This window comes from Misgurnus anguillicaudatus, chromosome 20 (assembly GCF_027580225.2).
Source record: "Misgurnus anguillicaudatus chromosome 20, ASM2758022v2, whole genome shotgun sequence".
Lineage (NCBI taxonomy): Eukaryota > Metazoa > Chordata > Actinopteri > Cypriniformes > Cobitidae > Misgurnus > Misgurnus anguillicaudatus.
Window position 1 is genome coordinate 21843994 of NC_073356.2, and position 12690 is coordinate 21856683.

The window sequence follows — 12690 nt, forward strand, 5'->3', positions numbered from 1 at the left end:
AAATACAGTAGATTACTGTCTGTATAAAAACATTGTTGGTTTAACTTAAAAAAGTAAGTAACCTGTTTGCATTAAAAATTTGAGTTAATTCAGCTGAAAAATATTTGTTACCTTAAAGGCGGAGTGCACGATGTTTGAAAGCCAATGTTGATATTTAAAATCACCTAAACAAACACGCCCCTACCCCAATAGAATCTGGACCTTCTTTTGATAGACTCGGTTTGTAGACCCCTTACTGCTGATTGGCTACAAGTGTGTTTTGGTCCCTGGCCCGACTCCTTTTTCCAAAGCGTTTTTCGGAAATCGTGCACTCCACCTTTAAAGAACCTTATTGTTGTCAACTAATATTTTTTAAGTTGAATTAAATTAAAATTTAAAATAAGGCAAGCTGATAACTTACTTTTTTAAGTTGAACTAACTTTCTTTTACAGTGTACGTGCACAATTTACCAACACAACATATTTTCCAAATTATAAAATATGTGTGATTGTGAAACTTTATTTTTTATTTCAGACTGTGTAAGGTTAAATATAGAGAACACAAACTGAATTGCTCTGTTGGCACGATAAGTGGAGGAAAACTGCTATTCAAAGCACATTTACTGCAGTCTAATTGGCATGCACCCCTTCACCATAGTTGCAATATAGGAATATAGATTGGTCAAAAATGTCAAGAGTGTTTGCATTGCATTCTTTATTGTTTTACTAATTTGTACATCAGCTGAATTCACAAGTACATACTTGTGGCTTTTGATGAATTCCTTGTTTAGGGAGAGATAATGTCTGTCATCACATAGCAACCAATTGGAATGTCTTTAACAGCGCTCCCTCTCTTGATTAAGGTGACTTTTGTAATAGCACAGTCTCTGATCTCTGGTTTTCCTATTTGTTCAAATTCCAGGACGCCTGAAACCAAATAAAAACAAAGAACAAGAAAACATCTGTTTGCCTATTTTTTCATGTAGACATTATTCATAAGGAGATTCTTTAGATTTGACTGTAAACTATTGCTTTTATTGATCTATGAAACAATCGAACACCCAGATGTAAACAAACTGGACATCTGACTGAAAGATGATCAAGAACATTGATGTCTCTGAAATGATGTTGCAGTGTATGTGATCCTGCTGAAGAAAAAAAAAACATTTCATGATGATTGACAGTGTCAGCAGTGTCAATCCATCACCTTCATCTCCTGTTCAAAACAACGAAAAGCTTACTAACATTTATCTTTCCTCAGCTAAAGCTGGTCTGAGAAACCTTTATATTAAAAGAGAAATACTTGCTACCGGCAATATTTGATTTTTTTCACCTTTTAAAGGACTTTTTTAAAACCTTTTAAAGAGCACCTTTTTCATTGCAAAAAAACTATGTTATTTTGAGGATTTGGTATAACAAAATGTGTTTGTGTGGTTTATGGTTAAAAAACACATTATTTTCCACATACCGTACATTTGTGTAGCTTGTGTTTCACTCTCTTCCTGAAACGCACAGATTTGAAAAGCTCTCTGTCTCTGATTGGCCAGCTAATCTGTACATTGTGATTGGCCTGAATACCTCGGCCGTCAGCTGCAAACGTCCTCTTAAATCCTAGGACCCTGTCCCGGGTCCAAAATTAGGCTACTTATTATGACTTAATGTAAAATATTCTTTTAATCTTTAATTGTCTGTCATGGACCCCAGTACCAAATATGAGACACTGTTTGAAAGCTTAGAGTCTCTACTTTCTGCAGATGGGTTAGCGTTATGCATCACTTTGAGATATGTTTTACTGTAAGAAAGTTATTTACACTTAATTTACACTATCACCCCCCATTTTATTTTATTAAATGTAATATTCACATATTTCATATTTTTCAAGTATGACAAACATGGGCAAGTCTTATATCAAATGAAAGCTCTCACTCTCAGGAATAAGGCTACATCCTTTTTGTTCTATTATCAACACATATCCAACAATCGTCGAATGAATAATGAGGTAAAAAATGGTCTTTTGTTAATTTATGTAAAACTTGAGTTTGAACTACTTCAGATAGCCACAAATGCTACACCATCTTTTCTCTTAGGTCCTACTCTAAAAAATGAGTCCATTCACAGCATTTTCTTTGGTTGTGTGCATGAATAATCCCTTGCTATTTATTATATGTGCAAAACAAAGTATTTTTATATGAAAATGTATTTTCACACCCTTCAGTAAAATAAGAATAACTTTTGAATTCGACATGCTAAAGAGATCATTCTTTTTTTGGGCGTTTACTGTCTGCGGCTAGTAACAACCAGAACTGCAGTCTGCTAGAGCACACAGAACCAGAGTTATACAATATCAAAGACAGTATTTACAACATAAAAAAGACAATTTGGTGTTTCATCATATGAAAAACAACCTAAATAACACTATTTGTCACAAACAGCAGCTTTTTATGTAACTTTAAAGGGTTTTCTGTAAAGAAATTCCATTTATTCCACTGTATGTGGTTATGGGGACACTTCAAATATTTTTAGGCGGAAATTAAATACAAAAAGGGTATTAGTCCTCCCTTCAGTTGGAGTAAAATAGATTATGATAAAGAAAAATTCCTTTTTCCTCTGTAAGCTGACACCGTAATCTGGAATCAAACAAAACTGTCTGCAGGTCGCTGGAGTATCCAGGGCCAGAGTTATACACTTTCAAATAAAGACTTTAGAAAAAAAACATCAAAAAGTGCCTATTTATTTTTGTGTTTATTACAGGACTGACAACACATACAACCATGTTTAGCAATTTTAACAGTGTTTTGTGTAATTTCAAAGGGTTTCCTGTAAATTGATACCAAACTTTTGTATGTAAACCGATGCATGTGGGTATGGGAAGCTTTTGAAATTGGGTAGGCCAAATCCAGGTGAAAATCCCAAAATAGCCTCAGGGAAGCTAAAAGAGAAGCTAAAATCCGTGTGTTTGTTGTAGTCCAAGAAAAGAGATTTACGTTGGAACGCATTTTAGTAAACAGAGCTTTGGTGAAAAAGCTTTTGGTTTTGTACCTCTACCAATTTTTTTTATTAATATCATGTATGGCGGCTCAGGAAAACCTCAATAAGTTCTATGTATAATAATTATACTAATTTCTTTGCATATGTATCATGCTTACTAGTGCTTTATTTCAGTTTTAATCCATTTTTTTCATTAGGTTGTTGATTGTGAAACATATTACTGTATCATGCACATGCTTTTACATCAACCATGCTTTGTTTCACACATAAACATGCTCACGCACACACATACAAACTTACACACATACTGTACCTAGAAAGCTACTAAGACTCTCGACCCTTTTGCTGTTGCCATGGAAACCTCACCCTGCAAACCCTGCCTGTCTCCACCCAAGAGATGTCCCTTGATGTGACACCACATGTTTTTTTTTGTCCTGCCACAGACCTACAGTATTACTGGAAGATTTTCTTTTATTCTTAGGTTTTATTTTTAGGTACGTAATATTATCAATGGATAGCACATCGTTTTAGAGATCTCATATTAAAGCAATAAATCATTTAATTGTTGTTGTTTGCTTAGTGAGTCATACATTCATAACACATTTGTGTCTTCTTCACTGCTATTATTTTGTTTGCTTTATTGCTTTTAGTATTTGCCCAAACCAATTTCAGTCACCTAACAACTTTATGCTCCTGCCTATCAGCTCTATGTATTGTTTAAGTCTATACAGTTATAAAGAAGAAAAACTGTTGCCATGCTGTAAAGGTAAGGTCTTCAGTAATGCCCTCATTAAATGATGACCACATTGTTCCTCCAGCTGTGACATAAAATCGGCAAAAATCAACACAAGCTTGGGCGAATGAATCAAATGACATTTCGGAGTATAAAACAGACTTAGCGCTGATCAAATATATGTAGCCTATGTTATATCTGTTGTGGTTTTTGATTGTTTACTCATGTCATTTTGTGATTAAAAGTAATCACACATTTAAAAAGATGAAATTAAAAAAAGATGATTAAAAAACAGTTGATAATCACACATTAAAAAGGATAAGGTTAATTGTGATTCAAACAAAACCAGTTGATTTCCATTAACATGGCTTTAAAAGTGTACGCTAAAAGTTTCTGTATAACACTACATTATTTTGTATTCATGCATAATACTCAGAATGCTTTATCTGGCCAAATGTTGTTTGTGTCAGTGTGAAAGTGTCTCTAGAAATAGAGAAAAAAGAAATGTTTGATGTGTTGTAGAAGGCATTGCTAGCTCACCCAAAAATGAAAATTCATTATTTACTCCCTCATTTTGTTCTAGACCTGCGTGAGTTTCTTTTTTTTCTGTTGATCACAAATGAAAATATTTTATTACATCATGGTATGCACCAATTATGGGTAAGTTTATGAACACACAATTAACGAAACTTAATTGGAAATTAAGGACATAGGCCACATTTCTCCCATAAAGCATCCATATGTGACCCAGGACTACAAAACCAGTCATAAGGGTCAATATTTTGAAATTGATTTGTACACAAGCTTTCCATTGATGTATGGTTTGGACAGAAACAAAAAATCTAAATATTGACCCTTGGAAATGTTTTCCAAATGAAGTCCTTAGCAACACATATTACTAATGCTAAATAAATGTGATATATTTACAGTAGGATATTTACAAAATATCTTCATTGAACATGATTGTTTACTTAATATCCTAATGATTTTTGGCATAATTTTTTTTTTGACCCAATGTACTGTTGGCTTTTGCTACACATATACCCGTGCCACATTTCTCAAATCCAGCACTGATTTTCTCAAAACCTTAAACACAAATCCAAATTTTTTAACTCCACTGAACCCCTGACTCTTCCAGCAAAACCAAACAATCCCTTCCAAACCATATTACCTGTACTCAAAACCAAACAAGCTTTCAAATCATACACACATGTGTCAATGAACACTACAGAGCATCCATTAAACACTACTTTAAAATGGAAAACACAACAAAAAATATGTTTGTTGTAAATATATGCAACCCAGTATCATGAAATTGCGTGACTATTTCACGCATGGACCAGCGTGAAAATGTCACGCTTTGCCGCATTTGAGCGTGAGCATGTCACGCTTTCTGTTTGTGTCACTGTCACGTATTGGTTACTCAACTTTTTTGTCCTAATTTCTTACCATTGTCGCTTCGGTTTAGGGTTAGATTTACATAAAATGACATCCTTACCTAAACAAACTCTAATCCCAACGTCAGGTGACAATAGTTTAGAAAATATAAAAGAATAAGTATTGTATCTTTTTTTATAAATCAATGTAAAAGTCACATGAAATTTACATGTGAAATGTGTGCTTTTGGAACACTGTTGTGTAAATCCCATGTGAAATACATGTGAAACCCATGTAAAAAAATACGTCACCACATTATACATGTGATCACATGGGTTTCACATGTGTTTCACATGGGATTCACACAACAGTGTTCCAAAAGCACACATTTCACACATGTTTTTTCACCTGTGAAAATGAAACATGTGAAAATCATGTGGTTTTTCTGTAAGGGATAGTACGTTTTTAATATGTGTGTTTGCAGCACTCGTATTTTGTAAAAATTATGCAAATGTTTGCCAATTGCATTGTCTCTGGTGTCCTGCTCTTCATCATACTCTTCCTGTCTCCAAACCATACAACTGTTACAGTTTTTGCCTATTGCTTACACACTAAATCCGAATGCTTAGACCAAAGCCTCAATACCTAAACTTCTTGTAGCATATGCTTAAACACAGTGTAACCATAGCTTAAACACATTGTCAACTTTGCACTTTGTTTGCAATTCTGTAGCACACTTATTGCGAAACACTACACACGTTTTCTTACATTAGACACATTTTTAAAAAACGAAATCACCTATTATCATTGGGAAACCCTACTGAAAAATCCAGCTAAGACCAGCACAAGCTGGATGAGCTGGTTCTAGCTGGTCCCCAGCTTGGTTTTAGCTGGTTTTGCTGGTGTGGGAGGCTGGTTTTGCTGGTGTAGCAAGCTGCTCTAGGTGTGTTTTGGTCGCATTTTAAGCTGGTCTAGCTGGACTTAGCTGGTCATGCTGGAATACAAGCTTGACCACCAGCATGACCAGCTTTGTCGGGCTGGGAGGACCAGCTTAAACCACCTTAAACCAGCTAAAACCAGCAACCAGCTTATGCTGGTTTTAGCTTGATTTTCCGGTAGGGAAACACTCTGTTCAAAATGCAAAATTCATCTGGCAATTATAGGCACTTACATACACACCTGAATACACTTGTACAGAAAACAGAACACCACTCGGTCTGAGTCTTAGCACTACAAATAGGCCTCAGGTAAGACATTCTGAGAACTTTGCAAGCATGGAGGCAATGCGAGTAAGAGTAAGAGGAGGACAAAGAGAGAGAGGAGTTGGACGTGGACATGGAAGAGGACAAAGACGAGGACCAATGCGGAGACGTCTATCGGATGACATCAGGGCTACTCTGGTGGACCATGTCATAAATCATGGCCTATCTATGAGGGAGGCTGGGCAAAGAGTCCACCCTAACCTCAGTCGCTACACAGTAGCGTCAATACTAAGAACATTCCGACTGGAGAACAGGTATATCTTCAAGTTTCTACTCCTGTACCTACTGTATGTGTCACATGATTCTGTATCATATTACAGTATTACTGTACAGTACTATTCAAAAATGAGTAGTGCTGTGAAGTATATGTCGCCTGTGATGTCGACGAGGTCTTGTGGCCAGATCCGAACAGAAGGAGGGATCCATAAGACCCCCCAGGCCCCCACCACACACATACATGCACACACAAACACAAAACAAGTGTGTTTTTCCCCACAATAGCAGTTTATCCAGTATTTGTTTTGTTTTTTACTTTTGTTTTGTGGCTAAATGTGATGACTTGTGGTTCTATTTTTCTTTATTCCTTTACAGTTTTTTACGATTGTTTACACACTAAAATATACATTTCCACACAATTTGCAAAATTCTACTCCAATGAGCAAAACACCTCCACAGATTTGCACAACATAACACACAATGTTTGCTTCACCCTTTTTGCAAAACATTACACACAGTGATTTGTAAAACTGTACACACATTTTCACACCTTATACACAGATAACGATTGTGAGGTTACTTCCTTGTCATTACAAAGCTCTGGATTGCCAATTACCACACTAATGAATGAATTGGATAGTCACATCCACCAAGTGTGGAAGCACACACATGTTCTAATTTGAAAACACAGCACTCATGTTTGCAATAAATGCAACTTTAATAAAAACGGAAAGACTAGAAGAAGAAGAAAAAGAAGAAAAAAAGAAGAGAAAGAAATGTAATTGGACACAGGGCAATCAGCAATGTGCCAGGGCAGCGAGGGGTAGCATCACCGTTTGCGCTGCTATTACACAAAATGGGGTCCTCCACCACCATGCAAATATGGGATCCTATAATGCAATCTAATACTTGCATTTCTTGACAGATTGCACAAGATTGTGACAGCATTAAACCAAGTGGACCAGATGAGGTACATTGTCATTTGGGACAATGTCTTATTCCATCGGGCTGCTCTGGTCCAGAATTGGTTCCATGCAGCACCCTGAATTTGAAGTCTTATACCTTCCCCCATACTCCCCCTTCCTGAATCCAATAAAAGAGCATGGTGGTGGAAGGTATATGACATGTGGCCCTATGACTGTGTGCCCCTCATTCAGGCCATGGAGGAGGCCTGTGATCATATCAAAGCAGCTTCTGTGCAGGGGTGGATTCGTCACATGAGGCGATTCTTCAAACGGTGCCTTGCCAATGAAGACATAGCCTATGATGTGGATGAAATCTTATGGCCTGATGCAGCCAGACGGAGAGATGATGAATAGTTACAGTATACTTGTTTCTTTTACAGAAGTTTTTCTTCAGAGTCAAAGTGTATGTACTTCATGCATTATTCTTTATTTGTCTACAGATGTTATTTGTTTCAATGATTTCATTGTTGTTTGATTACTGTAACTGATTATGGTAAGAAATACTGTAAGAATTGAAATAAATACTTGAAATATTCAGTCTGCAGCATCAGTGTTGTGCAGTGCTTGTTAAGTTTATAGTAGGCCTATTTGTGTACATTCTCCCCTTATCTCAAACTAATCATGAAGATTGTTGTGGGTTTGTCACAATTTTTTTATCTAAATGATCCCTTACATAACAATGTCTGGACAAAAATCTAGCACATGCTATTTCCTAAAATAATGTTTTACAAATGTGTTTTTTATTTATCACGGCAGTGTGAAACTGGTTGCAATAGTGTCTGATCATTGAGGACTGTGTTGGTTAAATGAAAACGAATAGCATTTTCACAAATATGTGTATATGTTTTGAATGAAGTGTGTATGTTTTGACTTAAACGTGTCATTTTGCAAACAATCTAGGAATTATACAAATTGAGTGTGGTGTTTGGATAACTGTGATTATATTTTGATAAAAAGAACCCAGTTTTCAAAATTGCGTGTAAACAATTGAAAAAAACTGTAAGAATGTTTTTTTTTTAGGGTAAAAACTCTTGTTTGATTACTGAATAAATTTAAACAAATAAATATATCTTTAAATAAATCTACTTTTGAGTTTTACTAAAGACTGAGTCTAAGAAAATTACGATAAAAATAAAACCACAAAGACTGCAGTGTTATATATAAAGCGGATCAGTGTGTTGCTGGTGATATGAAAGAGTAATTCAAATGGTGCTTGTGTGTATGGTTTTGTTACAAGAATTTAATTTTTAGAAAGGAGTGCTAAGTTTTGATTGCAGTGTTTCATTTTGGCATGAATGTGAGTTGTTAATCTACAAGTGCTATGTCTGTGTGGCTTGTGTGTAGAGTTTTGACATAATGAGCCAAATTTTGCAAAAAGTGTGTAAGCAATAGGCAAAAACTGTAAAAAAAAACCATTAGACAGAAGTGTGAACAATTTTGAGTTGTTGTGTTTACTGGATGATATGTGTTGTAGTTGTGTTTAACTTACCTGTGTTTAGCATTTTGCAAACCAATGCATTGCATTGTGAAATGTGTTTTTAGTGTGTGTTTAGAGTTTTGCAAACAGTGTCTACCTAAACCTGTTTAAAGATTTTTTTAAAAGAGTTAAAAATTTAGGGCAACGGGGAAATTGATGAAGAGAAATTGGGTTTAGTGTTTTAGGAATAATACAGAAAAACTGTAATAGTGAGCAGAGGGCATTGCTGGTTTCATACTTCAGATACAGTATATGAAGTGAAAGCTCAGATTATACAAAAATGGCTATTGAAGAAGCTGCCTAATTATTATGGGTGTTGTGGGAAACAGGGAAAATAGATTAGATGTCCCAGGCATGAAGAGCCTTCATTTATTTGCCCACGTACAACTTCCATCAGAAATCAAGTGCCTTTTTGAATACAATTTCATTTTACTCATGTGCATCCGCCTGAGAGAGAGAGAGAGAGAGAGAGAGAGAGAGAGAGAGAGAGAGAGAGAGAGAGAGAGTTCAGAACATCAAATCAAAAAAAAAAAAAGAAAACAAGGAAAAAAGAAAAAGAAAGATAAAAAAGCTAACAGAAACAACAAAAAATTAAGCCAACATGGGGGCAAAGCCTTGCCGTCTTCAATAACCATACACAAAGCTCCTCCATAACACCAAATCAATTAAAAAGAAATAACATAATTCATAGCTTTAAAGTATCTGAAATAATCAATAATATCAATAAGAATTCTAGATTTTATGGAGTTAAAAAACTGCTAGTAAATTATAACTCAGCTGTCTCGCTCAATTTTGTGCTTCAGCCATTTTAGCTTGACCTAATAAACAATTCACAAGTTGACATTTAAAACGCTTTCCCTGAACATATCTGTAGAAAATGTCTCACCATAACTCACAAATAAATTCTGTAAAACAGTAAACAAAGGCTCAAGTCTAAAACATTGCAAAAATCCATGAAAAACTCTGCAGACAGAAAGGACAATCATGACCAACAACATTATGTTTAAAATTTAAAAAAAACATTTACTGCAATTGAAAATTCTCCAATGTAAATCTTCAAGCTTCTTAGTTAATGATGACTTGTCTTGAACAACGCTCTCCATTTAGGGTTTCCACCTCTTTTAAATTTAAAACATTATGCCAAGGAATATCTGGCTTCAGTCTAATTAATATCACATCCTTACAATACAAGGACACATTCTTACAATCTTCTAGCTTGGGAAATAATGATACATCAGGAAAGGGATCAATAGCAGCTTGGAATAATTAAAGCAACACTAAAGAGTTTTTGCTCTTTGCTCCCCCTGCAGGTTGGAAACGGAAGTGTCCAGGATTGTAGGTCTGCCGTAAAGCAAGTTTTTGTAGTTTTCACTCAAATTTCAGGACCGCGACCCGACGATTGGAAACTTCTTTAGTGCGGTTTTGGTCGATAGAGGGCTGCGAATGTGAAAGTGCCGTTCACCCTGTTTCGAGTGGATGAACGACTGAAATGTTTTTGGAAACGTAATTTTAAGGTAAAAAAAATCTTTGGTGTTGCTTTAACCCCTCAAAATAGTCCTCCAGCAAATGGAGTTTTTCAGCTGTAAGGGCAGCACTCCATTGTTCAAGAAGTTTAGACAGTGTACGTTTTGAGTGAATGCCCAGTAAATCAGCAACTAAGTCAACATTTTAAAAACCATTTCCTGCTGACTGTAGTAGGCACCCAAGAGTTGTTACTTTAGAAGAGAGTAAAATTCCATTGAGTGCAGGGCAATGGCCCTCACAAGATATGTCCATGCACAAACCACAAATTAAAGGGTCTTGTAACAACCAGAAATAAAGAATGTGTACTGCAGGGTCTTTGCACAGTCAACAAGGTCCAAACCTTAAAAACATTGAGATACAAAATTGGTAAGTCCATTTTTTAGAGTCCAAGAACAAAGACTTGTCCATGCCCAAACTTCCAAAAGATCGCAGAATCATGAAAGCGATGGATTTCCAGTTTGAGTCCACTGGTCCAGTCAAAAGGCTGCTATCCTGCTCTGCAAATGCATTACCACCCTACTCCTTTGGTAAATACAAAACCACTTTTGGAACCCAGTGCAGTTTGTCCTAAAACATCAACCGAAATTGTCTGAATTTTTTACAGAAAGTTTAGTAGAGGGTCCACACACACTAACCAATGGCAGAGAGAGGACGCTATAGCAAATTGACATTTTCAGGAGCAAAGATTTCCATTTATCCACACAACCTTTAATTCTTTTGATAGCCCCTTTAAAGTTTTTCTGTACAATCGTTTCATTACCTAAAAATATTCCAAGATATTCAAAACCATCCTTAGTTTGGGTTAAACCATCTGGAGGGACTGGTTCTCCACTCATCCATTCCCCAAGCAAAAGGCCTCACTTTTAGACCAATTTACTTTAGTAGAAGAACCCACTCTGAAATTGCTTAACAAATGTAACCGCAAATCAACATCTTTTTGACAGCTAATTAAAATTACAACACCAACAGCATATGCTGATAATTTAAACACATTTGGATATTATGGAATATGCAATCCATACAAATCTGTTCTTAGCTTATTTAAAAACGGCTCATTTGCTAAAGCATACAGCATACAGGGCACACCCCTGTTTAAAACCTCTAAAAACCTTAAAAGGAAGACATTAACTTTAAAAATACTTTTGACGTCACTGTTCAAAACCTTGATCATAGAAATAATATTGAAACTAAAACCAATCACCTCTAACACATCCCATAAATAACTATGTGCTCAACTCAATCAAAAGCCTTTACTTGGTCAAGTGACAATAAACCAATATCTAAGTTGAAACTCTTACCAAGTTCCAAAACATCTCAGATAAAAGATATATTATCAAAACATCATCTACCAGGTTCACAATAGCTCTGGTCAGGATAGATCACCTGCTCTGAAACTTCTTTCAATCTATTTGCCAGACCCTTAGAAAGCAACTTGTAGTCATTGCTCAACAAACTGATAGGTCTCCAATTTTTTATGTTATTCAAGTCTTCCTTTTTCGGCAGCAAGGTGAGAATCGCTCTACAGTAAACTTGTGGGTAGCCGCCCACTGGCTAGGCTTTCCTTGAGCACCTCTAATAAATCTGGCCCGACTTCCAGCCAAAAAGATGTATATAAGTCGACTGACAACCCATCGACTCCCGGTGCTTTCCCACATTCCATGCCTCCAAGAGCTTTTTACAACTCCTCCAGAGTTAGGGCTTTGCTAAGACCAGCATTAGCTTCTTCAAATAGCTGAGGCAATTTTTGAAGGAAGACATTCTCAGCAGTTTGTTTGTGCATGAAACTGACTGCTCTTTTCTGAATATCAAATTCACCAAATTGAAGAAAAATTTAGAAGATGCATCCATCAATTCAGTACTCTGAAAGCCTGATCTGACCAGAGCTCATTGTGCAACTGTATCTAACAATTTTGCTAAAATATATATTTTAAATAAATTAAATTATCTGTACTATCAGCAAGCATCTGAAGCTCTACTAGTTATTTTCTCAACTGTTTTCATTTAACTGGTTATGTCTCTTGTGACATTGAGAGTATATTGCTGACACAACTGTTTCATTTGAACTTTTGCAACATCCCGCCACTGCTGTAAACACTGAAACAGAGATTTTGTAGCTCTAAAATTTTTCCAAAATTCTTCAAACACATCTTGGAAATAATACATTTGTCAA